The 11,640-nt window shown below is 50.3% G+C and overlaps 1 pseudogene; it reads left to right on the top strand.

Annotated features, from left to right (window-relative positions):
• Positions 1 to 2,440: 2,440 nt before the first annotated feature.
• On the top strand, positions 2,441 to 4,972 carry LOC100967458 (chloride intracellular channel protein 1-like; annotated as a pseudogene).
• The last annotated feature ends 6,668 nt before the right edge of the window (positions 4,973 to 11,640 follow it).

The raw sequence follows: 11,640 nt of genomic DNA, 5'->3' as shown, positions 1-11,640 counted from the left end.
GGTCAGGGGTGACAAAGGCCCCTGCAGTGAGGTTGCAACAAGAAATGTCCAGTGTGGGGGTTTCAGGCGCTGGCCACAGATCGGCTCTGAGTTATCTCATCTCTCAAAGTCGGAGGTAAATAGGATGATGTCGAAATTTACAGTGCCCATAAAATAAAAGCAAAGCCAGTACTCAGAGGATGACAGCTGTTTCTGATATCAAGAAATTTCTCCATGAGGTTTTAAAAATTATGATTAAAAAAACTGGAAACAATTGAAATGTCAGACAATGGGACGTGTTAGGGAAATTAAATTAAAGCAACTTGAATTATCATGAGACTTTTCAACTATTATTATTAAAATTTAAAGGTTTCTATTAAAAATGTAAATAAAAATATGTAAAATGTATCCTGGGATGTTGGCATCAAACACTGTAATGGACTGGAAGGTAAAGATCACATTTTGCATTTTTTCGAATTAATCGTAGCTGTCTGTGGAAGTTTATTCTTTCATGTGCACTTTAGAAAATCAGCGTGTCAAATCCTTCAAGGGTTCTCTTTGGATTTGGCAGCTGCTTCATGGGATGCGAAGGTTAAACTCGAAGGGAAATGGCAGCTCCATGCATTTCAGTCATCCTACCCACAAACTGGATTGCTTTTCATTGGTTCAGGTTTTTTTCACATCTTAATAACGTTTTCCATTTCTCCATGAAAGTTCTGCACTTTCCTTGTCAGAGTAATTCCCAGATGCTTTGTAAGTACTGTAATGCTGTGTTATTCTGTACTGTGCTTTAATGTGTCTTCCAGTTGCTTTGTGCTTGCACAGGGCATGGCTGTTCACCTGTGTGTGTTGGGCTCATACACAGCAGCCTCACTGTACTTTGTCGTGTCTTTGCTCATCCTTTCAAAATATTTCTGTGCCTGCACAGACATGAAAAGATGTTAAAGGTTGTGTAAAATGTTAAGATGCTCACTCACTCTCCCTCTGTGTGTTGTCCCTGCCCCCATCCCATGCGCAGCTCCTTTGAATAGGGATCTGGCTCTGCTCCCCAGGGCCCCAGGGATGCTCAGGTACTGCTGAAGCATCCCTCAACAACTGGCGACCACAGTCAGAGAACAGCTATCCCACCTCTCCCATCCATCAGCTGGGATGACTGTGAGGCATAGCCTCCTATAGTTTTCCAGCAGGATACAGCTCCAGGTACCCACGGCAAGCAGTCTCTCGATAGTGAACCTTTTATTGACAGCCTTCCCTTTTTTGTCTCACTTCTTCACTCCCCTGTAAGTATTTCCTGGGATCATTTTCCAAACACCCTGCTTGCATTCCTTGCCTCAGGGTCTACTTTCTTTTCTTTTTTATTTTTTGAGATAGAGTTTCGCTCCTTTCGCCTAGGCTGGAGTGCAATGGCATGATCTCAGCTCACCGCAACCTCCACCTCCTGGGTTCAAGTGATTCTCCTGCCTCAGCCTCCTGAGTAGCTGGGATTACAGGCATGCACCACCACACCTGGCTAATTTTGTATTTTTAGTAGAGGCAGAGTTTCTCCATGTTGGTCAGGCTGGTCTCGAACTCCCGACCTCAGGAGATCCACCTGCCTTGGCCTCCCAAAGTTCTGGGATTACAGACGTGAGCCACAGCGTCCAGCCAGGGTCTGCTTTTAAGGGAGCCTGGACAAGACAACAGCTAAATCATTATCCTTGTGAATACTCCGTTGGCCAATGAGCTTGAGTTGGGGTAGGGGAGGCCGTCGGTGTCTTCCTGCTCAATATCATAGACTCAGTGCTTAGCATAGTGCTTGGCCCACATTTAACACCTTGATAATGATGTAGTCAACAAATAAATAGGTAGATGGGTGGGTGGGTGGAAGGAATGAAGGGAGGAAAGGTGGATGAATGGATGGAGGATGATAGAAGAAAGGAAGGATGGATGAATAGAAGGATGGAAGGATGGATAAATGGACAGATGGATGGATGATGACAGAAAAAAGGATAGATGGGTAAAAGAATGGATGAATAAAACGATGGAAGGATGGATAAATGGATGGATGGATGAATAGAAGGATGGAATGGTGAATGGATGGATGGATGGATGGTGATAGAAGAAAGGATGGATGGATAAATGGATGGATGAATAAAAGGATGAAAGGATGGATAAATGGATGGGTGGACTGATGGATAGATGGATGAATGGATAGATGGATGGATGGATGGATCGCTGTATGAGTAAAAGGAAGAATTAATGGAATGAAGATTGGATGGATGGATGAATGGACGAACAGTTGCTGTTGAGGAGGTGGGAGGAACCTAAGACTCCTCAGATCATGCTGTATTCGGAGGCCTTCTGCACTTTCTGGTAGAATGTTTTGTATTCCTCCCACACTCCCCCATTCCTTACAGTCCGCATCCTTCTCTGGAAAAATGTCTCTGTTGCTTCAAAGATAATTGCTTTCACCCCACCCTTCCCAGGAATCACACAGATCATCCTCTATCTGGAGGACCAGACCTCCATCCTCCTGAGGACCTAGTTTTGGGAATGAGCAAAACAGAAAACCACAAAGCCAAGCTGGGGTGGATACTATGGGCTTTCAGTTTGGCTCAGAGGGAAGGCTGAAGCCATCCCTGCCATCTGGTGACTCAGACCCAAGTGCCTAAATGATACATAGTCCAGGGCATCTGAGCAGGGAGTGGGAGAGGACATCCACCTGGGCACTGCTGGAGGGGTTCTCCATCCTCCGCACTTGCTTGCCCCACGCTTGCCAGCTCAGACTCCAAATCCCTGTCCCAGGAAGCTCTGTTGCTTGCACCTTCACTGAAAGCTTAGGCTGAACTAGCAAAGCTCCCCAGGCGAGGTATCTCGATGGTTTACATTATCTGACTGATATTAGATCTTTTCCTGAAAGCCTGGTTTAATGAGGGGGGAGGGGAGTCAGTGTGTGGCCATGGATTTTTGAGGCAGGAAAGTGAGATAAATACTTTGGAGGAACAAAAAAAAAAAAAAAAAAAAAGAGAGAGACACTAGGCAGACATAGGATGAGCTGGCAAATGTGGGTAGCCTTGGACTGACCACATAGTGAAATAAAATAACAGCTAATGTTTGAGGGCTTATCATGTGCTAGCTACATGGGGTAGTGCAAAAACCTTTGTTAGACACTATCCAACAATTGTTTTGGGCAGGTGACATTACTAGCTTCATTTTACAAATGAGGTCCTGGAGACACAGAGAGGCTAAGTCACTTGCTCCAAGTCACATAGCTGTTTAGCAGAGGGGCCAGTTCCAACCCTGTCTATTCCCTGCATTGCAACACGATTGCTTCTCTGCCCGGTGTCTATCAGACTCAACACCAAGTTATGGGATACGACTGATTTATTTCTTTGATCATTGCTTCCTCTAAATGGATAATTTGCCTCCTTCTCTGGGAAAGACAGCAAAGGACTATGAAGACACTTGTCAGTCCATGATGCCTTAGAAAGGGCTTAGGAGATTGGGGGTCAGGAAAACTGCCCATTGGCATGCTAGCAAACTGAGTGGTACCTCAACTGGTCATTCGTCTTCTATGGACTTTAGTCTCTTCATCTATAAAGTGGAGGTGGACATGTTTCATGATGGCAAGAGTTCTAGTTAGCTTAAAATTTTGAGAGATCCCCTCCGTTTGCTAATTATGTGAGCTTCTAAGTACTGTGATCTCTTCAAGTCTCAATCTCAGCACCAGGCCAGTTGCAATGATAATTGTACTTTCTTTGTGAAGATTAAATGGGCCCTGATGCAACCATGGCTGAAGAACAACCACAGGTGAAATTGCTCTTGAAGGCTGGCAGTGATGGAGCCAAGACTGGGAACTGCCCCTTCTTTTTTTTTTTTTTTTTCTAATTGAGACAGAATTTCACTTTTGTTGCCCAGGCTGGAGTGCAATGGCACGATCTTGGTTCACTGCAACCTCTGCCTCCCGGGTTCAAACGATTCTCCTGCCTCAGCGTCTCGAGTAGCTGGGATTACAGGCATGAACCACTACGCCCAGCTAATTTTGTATTTTTAGTAGAGACGGGGTTTCTCCATGTTGGCGAGGCTGGTCTCGAACTCCCGACCTCAGGTGATCCACCCACCTCGGCCTCCCAAAGTGCTGGGATTATAGGCGTGAGCCACCGCGCTTGGCCAGGAACTGCCCCTTCTTCTAGAGACTGTTCATGGTGCTCTGGCTCAAAGGAGTCACTTTCAACATCACCACCATTGACACCAAGAGGTAGACCGTGACAGTGCAGAAGCTGTGCCCAGGAGGGCAGCTCCTGTTCCTGCTGCGTGGCATGGAAGCACACACAGACACCCAAAAGATTGAGGAATTTCTGGAGGCAGTGCTGTGCCCCTGCAGGTACCCCAAGCTAAGAGCTCTAAATCCTGAGTCAAACACAGCTGGGCTGGATGTATTTGCCGACTTTTCTGCCTACATCAAGTTCAAATGCAGGACTCAACGATACTCTGGACAAGGGGCTCCTGAGAGCCCTGAAGGTTTTAGACAGTTACTCGACATCCCCCTTCCCAGAAGAAGTGGATGACAGCAGTGCTGAAGATGAGGGCATCTCTCAGAAGAGGTTTCTCAATGGCAACGAGCTCTCCCTGGTTGAGTGCAGCCTGTTGTCAAAGCTCTGCATAGTCCAGGTGGACTGTGAGAAGTACCAGGGCTTCCCCATCCCTGAGACCTTCCGGGGATGGCATCGGTGCTTGGGCAGTGCCTATGGCTGGGAAGAATTCACCCCTACCTGTCCACATGATGAGGAGATCAAACTGGTCTGCAAGCAAGTGGCCAGGACCCTCAAATAAGCCCCTCCTAGGACTCCCTCGGCCCCCTCCATTTTCCCCACAAAGGCCCGGAGGGTTTTCACACCAGCCCTGGGGGTTTCCACATTGCTACCCAATGGACAACCTCCAAATGGCCAGTGGTCAGGGACTCCTGGTGCACTTGTGCAGGGGTGTCGAGGGGGAAGGGAGAATGAGGGAAAAGGATGGGGATCCTGGGTGAGATTCGTATTGTGGGGTGGGGCAGGTAGAGCAACATACTTCACTAATAAAGTACAGAATTTAAAAAAGATTAGTGTAGGTGCAGTGGCTCACACCTGTAATCCGAACATTTTGGGAGGCCGGGGCGGGCGGATCACCTGAGTTCAGGAGTTCAAAACCAGCCTGGCCAACATGGTGAAACCCTGTCTCTACTAAAAATACAAAAAATTAGCTGGGTGTGGTGGCAGGCACCTGTAATCCCAACTACTCTGGAGGCTGAGGCAGGAGAACCACTTGAACCCACAAGGTAGAGGTTGCAGTGAGCCGAGATCACATCATTGCACTCCAGCTTGGGCAACAGAGTGAGACTCTGTCTAAAAAACAAACAATCAAAAAGATTAAATGAGGTAGTGCATAGGAGTCCACTGAGGCAAAACCAGGCAAGTCACACTTATGAGGATGGTTTTCTCATTGCAAACCCTAATCCCCACATGTCAGAGGCTCCATACGCAGCAAGTTTTTTCTTCTTTACATAACAGCGCAGCACTGTTTTTCCCAGCTGGTTGGTTCTCATGGGAGGCTCTTCTCCTCCCAGGTATCGGGAGACCTCTTAATTCAGCAGGTGGAGAGGATGGAGGATGGGAGCTGGCATGCGAGATTTTGATGGATCAGGACCGGCAGTGGTCAATATCACTTTTGTCACTTGTCATTGGCCACAACTCAATCACTCATTTGCCCCTAACTGCAAGGGAGGTTGGGAAATGTGGATGGCTGTGTTCCTCGGAGGAAAAGGAAAATGATTTGGAGAACGAGTTGCTGGTCTCTGCCACAGAGCTCTATAAATGATAGATAGTGATGACCATGACATTGTTGTTGTTAATCATTGTGTGGGAAGAAAAGAGAGATCCCATGACTTATTGGGATCAAGAAAGGATCAATCGCCATTTCCATACATGTGCAAGTGTGTGTGTACAGAGTGCGTATATGAGTGCATGTTCCCCAGAAAACCGAAGTCAAGGCAAACCTAATGTTCTGCCATTGGATTAGGGGGTGCAATCCCAGGGAGGGTTCATTACTGAACTGGCCAGCACTTGGTATTAGGAGCAATTGATTGCACAGTTTTAGGGGACTCTTCCAAAAATCCATATAAATAACTGCTTCTTAGGACAACCATCCAAGGAGGAGAGAAGAGAACAATTTGCCCACTGGTTCATGCTGCCCATTGGCCAATTATCTACTCTATGATGCATGAAGTCTTTCCTGTTGGTGCGTGGCTGGGCACTGGGCAGGTGCCACAGCAGCCACGGCCTCCAAGGTGACAGGAAGTCCCCAGAGTGGGAGGAGGACTATGTCCAGCGTGGACACAGTAAGGTGCTTTGCAGAATGTGGTTGGAACCATGAAGGTCTGGCGGCCATAGTGGTGCCCGGAGTAAGGAGCCAAAGACCGCAGGTGAGACTGCGGTGATCTAGTAGTAGAGACGAGGTATCTGATACAGGTGTCACCTTTGCCAAGCTCACGGAAACCAGAATTGAAGAAACACCTTGGCTCCAGGGCACTGGGTCAGCACACAGCCACATCCCTGCCTGCAGCTGAGCATGATTTCTGCCTTGCACTGTATCTGACCTCTTGAGAGTTTGAGTGTTTGCTGGAAATAAAAAGCCCATGCACACATGATCCTCTGGGGCCGAGGCCCTGTCATCCTTCACGAAAATGAGCCCTTCAACAAATGTAAATACCCTCCGTGTTCTCCCGGAGGCCGGTCCTAACAAGGCCTCGCCGGGGCGCCTCGTAATCCCTGGGATTGCTGGAGCTTTTAGGTTTAACAGAGCAATTTGTAAGGCCGCCTGTCTTGCAGCCAGCTCTGCGGCGACTTGCCTGCGGTATGTTCCCTGGCGTCTCCTAGAAACTGTGGGCTGGACTCACGCAGGGCAGGCGAAGGGCTCTGCCTACCCCAAACTTGGAGCCCTCTGGATCCCAGAGTCTCACAGTGCTCCCGGGAAATTTCATAAGGGCAAGCATGATGCTTTAGGCTGGGGGGAAGGGAATGAGATCCAAAGCCTGGAAGATGTGGGAGGTAGCAGACATCGTCTCGGAAAGCTGGGGTGATTTCCGAGCTTTCCGTGCAGGGTGCACGGTGTGGCGGAGGCAGAGCTCCAAGAGCTAAAATTCCCAGCTCGGCTTGGGGCCCCGGGTTGTGCCTAACTAGCTGAGGACCCTCAGGCAAGCTGACACCACTCCCTTCAATGGCTTCCAAAACCCTGGCCAAGGTTCTAAGGTGTGCACAGTGGGCACTGCTCTCCTCCCCACCCCGTCTCCCACCTCTGACCCTCACCCTTCCCAGCGACAGGGTTCTGTGTTCCGTGCGGCCTGCCACGGGCCCGCCTCAGGGGTGCTCTGCAGAGCAGCCCAAGCACCTCCCTATGCACATAGCTCCCTCCCTCGCGGCAACAGGCCGACTTCATCTCCCACCCCGGGAAGCCAGGCAGGACCTGAGACTGAGCTCTGGCCAGCGGACGTGGGAAAGAGTGCCAGCTGCCCCTGAAACTTCTCCTGCCATTTGCTATGATTTCTTTTTTCTGTCCACTGGCCGGACACTGAGCTCCAGGGAAAGAAACTCCAAGACCTAGAAAACGGGTCCTGGACTCTCGAATGACTCCATGGAGCCAACCACCCACCCTACTGCCCCACATTCTGTGCCATGAGAGGAGCATGAGTCAGGTGAAGCTCCTGAAACCTGGGGTTGCTTGTTACAGCAGTGAGCCCCTGTGCACAGATACATACTCAAGACACCAACTTAACCTCTTTGAGCCTGTTTGCTTCATGGTGAAAACAGTAACAGTGCGTCTGCTCTGCTCAGCCAGCAGGGCTGCTGTGGGCTCAAGTGAGGTAGCTGCCACTCTGGTGCTGAGTCAGACCGGCCCCGGGGCTGCATCCCGTCAGCCCACCTCCAAGGCTGTTCAGCAGGGCCACCGTCAAGATTCAATGAGGTCGCGTGGAGAACGTGTCTGGATAGTGCCCAGGCCTGCAGTGGGCCCTGCGCCCATGCCCCTGGCCTTCCTTGGGGCTGGCTACCCTTCACTGTGCTCCCCAGCTCCAGTGCCAGCCTTCTCTGTCCACCTCTGAACTCTGGAGATGGCAGAGCCTGAACCCCGTCATCCTCTCCCTGGCTTCCGGTTGGGTTCAGCTGCAGGAGGTGCCTTCAGCAGAGTGGTGTGCAGGACGAGAGATGTCAGGCCATTTCTTCCTCCTGGCAGTGGCCCTGTCCTTCTCTCACCACAGCTCCTCTCTTCCGTATCTCTGCTGCTTCCAAGCTCCCCTTGCCCTCTCTAGTCTCAGCCTGGCCATGGCGTCCTGCCGTGGCTTGTCTCTGGCTGTCTTCACCTGTGTGAGCCTCTGTAACTGGTCCCTTCATTAAAGGCTCTCCAGATCGCCAGCCAAGGGTGCTGCCTCTTTCCTTCCAGGACCCTGACTGCTGCCCCTGCTCAGTATCACAGAGGGCTCTTGGTTGGAGCAACAGACACTCATTCTGCCTTACTCAGCAGCAAAGGAATTTGGAAAGGGATACTGAAAAGCTTACAGAATTTCCAGAAGGCTTTAAGATGTGGAAATGAGAGCCTGGGAAATCAAAGCATAGAATCAGGCTGGTGGGGTGCAGCTTCCACCACCAGAGCTGGGCTCGGAGGCCACAGCATGAGCCCCAGCCCCCTGCAATGCGGCCATTGGGACCCCAGGGAGCGGGTGCAGTGAAGTTGTCACGAGCACCATCTCCAGAAGTGGTTCTCCTCTCTTCCAGCTTCTTGGCCACACGAGTCCAGACTCCAATGTCCAAGTGCACGCCGGTGGTTGTCACTTGCTACGCCCCCACTGCTGGGGAGCTTGCACACTGAGCATTTGGCACCACAGACGTTTGGGCAGGGTGTTTTGGGTGCTGGGTGGATGCACTGGACACCTTCCAGCTGCTCCCTGTGTCTGCCTCTCCTTCCTTTTCCCTCTGTGCCCTCGGAGATTGTAACATGGACTCCCTTGCGTCGTATTAATCAGGCTCCTTTGCCCCGGCATCTTGTTGAGTTCAGCCAAATCAAGATACAGCAAGAGATGGGAGGGAGGTGGGGAGAGAAGCTGGGTAGTCACTGGCCTTGCTACAGACTTGTACATAGGCTGGCTTTGTCCCTCTGAAGAAGGCCACAGCTCCTGTTGGACAGGCCCCTCTCCACTGGGCCTCTTTGTGTCTGGGGTTCTAGTAACTCCCCCACCAACCCCTCAGTCATGGTGCTGGTCTCTGCTCCCTGCTGTTTATGTTTTGCAGGGGGAGGAGAGCTGTACCACCCTTGTTGCTGTCTTCTGTAAATTGTCCTCATGTTAAACTCTTTCCAAGTCCCCATGTAAGAGGGACATCGATTTCTTGCTGGCGCCTTGATTGTTAGGGCAGGCAAAAATAAACAGGTAAGCAGGAAGGCCACAGTTGACCACACTCACGGCAGCTCTCCTGGGCTGCTGAGCACCTCCCTATGCACGTACCTATGCACCTCCCTTTGTTGTGGGCTGCTTGTGACCCCTAGAAGGGTAGGTCCTAGTCGTAACCCTCTGTAGCTGGGGATGTGACCTTACTTTCAGAAAAGGTGTCATCGAGCAGCTGTCATCAAGTTAAGATGAGTTTGGACAGACACTCAGGGAGTAGGCTTGAGAAACGATGGAGACAGAGAGCAGAACGATGCGTCTACGAGCCAGAGAACACTACGAACTGCTGGCAGCAACAGAAGCAGGGAGGGAGGAAGGAACGGATTCTCCTCCTGACTTCCCAAGAAGGGACCAGCTTTGCGGACTCCTTGATTTTGGACTTTTGGCCTCCAGAACCACGAGAATCTCCAGAGAGACATACAGACGCCCGCTGTCCCCACGTGAGTTAGATGAGCTCTTAGAGCTCTGCAACTGTGTCACACGGGGCCCAAGTGTGGGCTCCTGAGACGGCCTGATTGGGATCCCAGCTCCACCTTCTACTGGCTGTGACCTTGGCAGATTCACCTTCGGGAGCCTCGGTAACAATGCTTAACTCTGCGTTTGCTTCGAGAACTCCAAGACTCCAAGTGTAAAAAGGCTTACAACAGTGCCTGCCACAGTGCAGATGCTCCAGAAAAGCTCCCAGAAGAACAGATTGGCTGGCAAGCCGGTCAGTTCGATCCAGGCTAGGGTGACAGGGCAGGACCATCTGACCCAGCCCAGGGATAAGGGTAGCCTCTTGGCAGGTTCCAGGCCTGAACTGGGGCTTGGCGTGGGAACAGGATGACAGCTGGCATCTGCTCCGAAACAAGCTCCGAGATGAAGAGAAGAGGAGAGCCCAGGGAGCCTGGCAGACTGGAGGGACATGTGCTGTCCCTCTCCCCAGGGACTGGCTCTGTGATCTTGAAGTAGTCACTTAACTGTCCTGGGCTGCAGTTGCTTCCACAAAATGCAGCTGTTGGGAGCATGTCAGCCTGCAGCAGACAGCCGACTGAAGTGGTCTCTTAAGACCCTGCTGTGGCAGTGCCTGTTCACTATTCCCAGAAACCATTCTCCACCTCTCCTTAGGTTCAGCTGGGCACATGGCTACCTGGAAAGGACTCATTTCCCAGCCTTCCTTGCAGCTATGTGCAACCATGTCACTAAGTTCTGGCCAATGAGCAGTAAGAGGAAGTGTCATGTGATACCTCCAGGACATCTCCTTAAATTTAAAGGGAAGGGGATGAAGCCAAGAGGAGCCTAAGGAGGCATGACAACTAAATTCACCTGAGATCCTGGAACAGGAAACACACATTAGGCAAAAACTAGGGAAGCCTAGAGGAAGCATAGACTTTAGTTAATGATATTGTGTCAGTATTTGTTCACTAATTATACCAAATGCACCATACTAACATAAGATGTTAATAATGGGCTGGGCACAGTAGCTCACGCCTGTAATCCCAGCACTTTGGGAGGCTGAGGCAGGAGGATCACTTGATGCCAGGAGTTCAAGACCAGCCTGGCCAAAGTGGTGAAGCCCCGTAGCCACTAAAAATGCAGAAAAAAAATTAGCCGGGCATGGTGGCATGCACCTGTAGTCCCAGCTACTTCAGAGGCTGAGGCAGGAGAATTGTTTGACCCTGGAAGGTGGAGGTTGCAGTGAGTTGACATGGCGCCACTCCACTCCAACCTGGGTGACAGGGCAAGACTCTGTCTCAACAAAACAAAACAACAAAAAATATGCTAATAATGGGGGCAATTGCATATGGGGTATACACTCTGGGAACTCTGTGCTATATTCACAATTTTTCGGCAAATCTGAAACTGTTCTAAAAAATAGTCTTTTTTCTTTTTCTTAAAGGGAAGGACATGGCCTTTCTTCTTCCATCTTGCTGTCAGAAAGTTGGACATGTTGGCTGGAGCTCAGGCAGCCACCTGGGACCATAAAAAGAAGGGCCACATTGCAGGGAGGCAGGAAGAGACTAGACCCCTGTCAACTTCATAGAGGCACCATCCCAGCTCCAAGGCCCTCTCTTTTATGCTGGAGGAGCAAATCTTGTCTGTTTAAGCCACGTTTCATTGCTTTTCGGGTTTTTTTCTTCCCATGAAGTGGAACCTAATCGCTATGGAGACGTCTTCTCTCTCTTTAAATGACTTCAGACCTCAGCGAGAGTCCATTTGAGATATTTTCCCAA

The sequence above is a fragment of the Pan paniscus genome, chromosome 18, assembly GCF_029289425.2.
Source record: "Pan paniscus chromosome 18, NHGRI_mPanPan1-v2.0_pri, whole genome shotgun sequence".
Classification (NCBI taxonomy): Eukaryota; Metazoa; Chordata; class Mammalia; order Primates; family Hominidae; genus Pan; species Pan paniscus.
This window is presented reverse-complemented; position numbering and strand designations above follow the sequence as displayed.